The sequence below is a fragment of the Calonectris borealis genome, chromosome 1, assembly GCF_964195595.1.
Source record: "Calonectris borealis chromosome 1, bCalBor7.hap1.2, whole genome shotgun sequence".
NCBI classification, from domain to species: domain Eukaryota; kingdom Metazoa; phylum Chordata; class Aves; order Procellariiformes; family Procellariidae; genus Calonectris; species Calonectris borealis.
Genome location: NC_134312.1, coordinates 75,914,968 through 75,919,050, shown reverse-complemented (window position 1 = coordinate 75,919,050; position 4,083 = coordinate 75,914,968).

The window sequence follows — 4,083 nt, the reverse complement described above, 5'->3', positions numbered from 1 at the left end:
TCTTTCAGCTCCGCTGCTGCCTGTCAATATACAGCTTTCAGATCTATTGTGAATGACCAAACTGAACGCAATGGTATCATCCAACGTGTCTTCATTCACAGACACAGCTTCTTTCCAGTGACTTCGGAGGGGGCACTTAGGGGCAACTTGTTCCTGGTTGCTGCTCCTGGAAAACATCCAGCAGACAGATGGGGATCATTTCTGTTTCACATCCAAAAGATCCGACTGACCTGTTGGGTAAGAGTCTCTGAAGGCCCCAGGCCTCCAGGCAGGTTTCAGACCCTCCCATCAGACAGGGCTGGAAGCGACTTCAGAGTGGAGCCACCTTTATTTTTTACTGCGCTGGGAGGCAGGACAGCTTTTCATTGCAGACCAGCTACCTGCAGATAGTTTGCTTTGCTTGAAACACGTCTTTAAAGGGAATTTCCAAACTGAGGGGGTAAGGCACACTTCCTGGTGTTTATCACACAGTTACAGCCACAGGGCACTGAGGACAACATCACGCCTGACTTTTTGCTCCAGTGCCCCTCTTTCCCCAATCTGACCTTCCCAGGTTTGGAAGTGTCCATGCTCTCCTGTCACCACTATCCATTTCAAGCTGATTAGCTCGGCCACCACTAGCCCAAGTGCCAGTCTAGCTTGGCTGGTCTGGTAGACTTTGGGCCATCTCTGTTAATATCACCCATTTCACATGGCCTAGGAGTGCCTCTGTGACCAATGTCCCCCTTGTAAGGTTTTTGTAACAGTCCTGCACAAAAATGTGGTCCTGACTCTGCCCCCCAAGCTGGATCTACCCCCGTTTCCCCATTTCGCAACACTGCGAAGGCGTTGTTGCACGCTGTGTCTTGTCTTGGCCCACCACCTTCCCACAGCCAGGTGATTTTATTTCTGCTTCTGAATTCAGCTGCATTTTTGCATGGCCACTGTCTCTCTGTTTTACATACATTAGGTACGTGTGGCACTCTCTGAAATAGAAAGTTCTCTTTTCTTCTCTCTGCGTTAGCCACAGAGCCGCGCTGACAGGACTCCCGGTGACTGACCAACTTCTCACCAGTGTCTGCTTCCTGGCCCAGTGCTCTGCTGCAGCCCATAATTTAAGCACCTTGGCAAATTCCTCTGCCTCTCACAGCGTCTTTGGCTTCCCATTAAACACAGAGATATCGTTTCTGGCTCAGGAAGTCTCCGCACCGCGGGCCGCTGGGACCTGGGAGACTGGCCTGGGGAGCTTTCATTACGCGCATGCTCTGTTCGTCTGCTCCTCCCAAGGCATCTCCTGCTGGACTCTGGGACAGCTGGACCTTTTTTCTGACCCAGCGCAGGTTTTTATGTCCCTTCGTTTCATTTTTTCCCCTGGTCTCAATCTGGTCATCCCATAATTGAAAATCTATTAATATGTCAATGTCCAATTTACCCTGGAAGTCTTCAGTAATATCTTGCAATTCAGTCAAAATCATCCAGATCCTTCAGCTGAATTTTCTTTGACCCCCACTTTGTAGCACACGGCTGACCAGCTCTCTCTAATTTGATGGTTGATTCTAGTCATACAGCCAGTCTAGATAATTCACTCTTTTTTCCTGAAGGCAAGTACTCGTTGCCCTAAGAGTTGAACCCATCGAGTTGGCTCCTAGGCACCCTCTTTCAGAGCCATTCCCTTGCGCCGTGGTTATGGACTGAGTTGAATAGACCTCCCAAATGTATTCTCCTCAAAGACCGTGGCTTTTGCACTGATTCAGCTAGGACAGACAGTCTGATTCCTTCCTCCTGCAGACTGAAAATTGTGGCAAGTGTTTGGTAGTAGGCGGTGTTCTGGCTAGCCCTTGTCTACAGCAGGAGGCTGTTTTTTCCTGTGGTGACCTGCAAACCTTTGATTTCCTTTTCTGAGTGTTTTTTTTCAGTTTCTTAACTCTTTGCTGTGGTTCATCTTGGCTTGTAAATTGGCCAAAGCCTTTCTTGTGCCTCTTATTTTCTGGAAAACATTCTTTTCCATGATAGTCATGCTGCTGATCACCTCTTTGATCCATCTTGCCATTTTAAACTGGGAATCTTCCAGGAGAGTTTCGCACTCTGGACACTGAAGCCTTTTATCCTTGTCTGCAGGTGACCTCTTATAAAACTCTCTTAGAAGTTTCCAGATGTTGCTTGAACTCCTTTTGCAAGGTCTCCAGCTCTCTCTGCTCATGTTTTGCATCTTTTGGTCATTTTCGATTTCTGTTCCCACTTGGTTCCAGAGGAATCCCAGAATTAGGACTTCGCCTCCTAGAAGCTGAGTCTCACTCCGGACATTGTTTCCGCAATTTGAAGATTTGCAGGTTGTTCCAGAGAGGATGAAGCTGGCAAAGATGCTCCAGAAATGCTCCAAGTGCTTCCACAAGGAGGTGCTCCAGAAATGCTCACCCCCTGCTCCCCACCCCAGAAACCATGCAAAGCCCTGCTGTCCTGCCCATGGGAGGAATCAGCTGGAGGAAGCTGGCTTCTCTTTCAGAATTCAAGCTCCCTTTGAGTCAGCACTCCCCCAAAAGGTCTCCATGTGCTTTATCTCAGGGTTAAGCTCCTTCTTCTATTTGGGCTGTGCCTCCAGTTTTCTTTCAAAGACCAGTCCAGTCAGGAGGAGAGGAATTTCATGCTGAAGGTGCTTGTTTCTCTCCACTGACTAGCAAGAGAGCCTGTAGCTCCATCTTAGATGTCCAACATGGATGCCTAACTTGGGGCAACCAATGCCACCCTGCGTGGCTAACTGCTGCTGGCACATGCCCACAGCCAGCAAGTTTCAGTTGCAGTCTGCAATCCCCCTTCCCGAGGGAGCAGGTCTATATAGCCCAGCCTATGTAAGTTTGCTTTTCTCACCAGCAGCAGATTCTCCCAACCACCTCTGTAGCAGTCCACAAGCCTCTCCTTCTGACACCCCCAAATATAACCTATAGGCATGTGGCATACATTTATGTTGTTTATTTTTAGCCCCCAGTTTAGTTGCACTGACAGTGTGAAAATGTCATCAGGTTAACAGGAAAAGAGCTATATAAGCCTGCAGTGCCACTTGCTTGCCTGCCAAGCAGGAGCCTCTAACACCTCATCGCAGCCCTCGCTGCTCCTAAAACCTCATTCGCACTTTACACACGGGCAGTGCGGTTTCAGCCGCCCCCCGGGTATAAAAATCACGAGTTACCCTCCTTGAGAAGATTCCCTGTAAAGCACGATCGTTAGAAAGGAATGATGTGAGGCTCTTGTCTCTCTTTTGGCTGGCGGGGGCGTGCTGTTTATTGGGCTAATTCCCCCCACAGCTGCTGTGGGAGCCCGAAACTGCCCTCTCCTCAGTGTGCGTGGCGGGATTGGGGGTCACGCACCCCCAGGAGCCGGAGCGGACGGAAGGGAGGGAGCAAAGCTGAACCCAATGAAAGGCAAGTGGTCAGGGCTGGCTTAAACGGGGGGGGAATAAACGCATCTCTATGGATCGCCTCTGCTGACACTTCCCGCCTGCGGTTCCCGCCGGGAATACCGGAGAGAACGCCGCCAGCCCGGCCGTGTGTCGGGGGCGGGGTGTGTGTGTGTGCTCCTCTCCCCCCGCACAGCACGTGGGGACAGGGCCGCTGCACACCCCGCACCCCCCCCCAAACACCCCGCACGTTGCAGGGCCGCACATGCCGCGCCGGCGTGCACGCACAGCACACACGCAGGGACAGACACGCGGGGACACACACGCGGGGACACACACACACAGCGCCTCTGCTCGGGGCACGAGGAAGAGCATCCCATTTCCTCGGGGCAGAAGCATCCCCCTTCCGCTGGCAGGGGGGTCCTGGCGGGCTGCCCGCTGCCCGGGGCGAGAGGGGCACGGTGCCCGCTACCCCGAGCTGGGGGGTACCCGGTGCCGCCCGGTGCCGCCGGGTGCCGGCGCCTGCTGGCGGGGGGCGGCGGGACCGGGCCGCCCGGTGCTGCCGGCGGCAGTGATGTGGCAGCAGGTCGGGTCACGTTGCCGGCCCTGTGCTCGTACCAGTGTGAGACGGGATTAGGGAGGCGGCTGCCGGTGCCGCCGCCGGCGGGGAGCGGGGGCTGCGCGGGCGCGCCCGGCGCGCAGGGAGGGGGCGG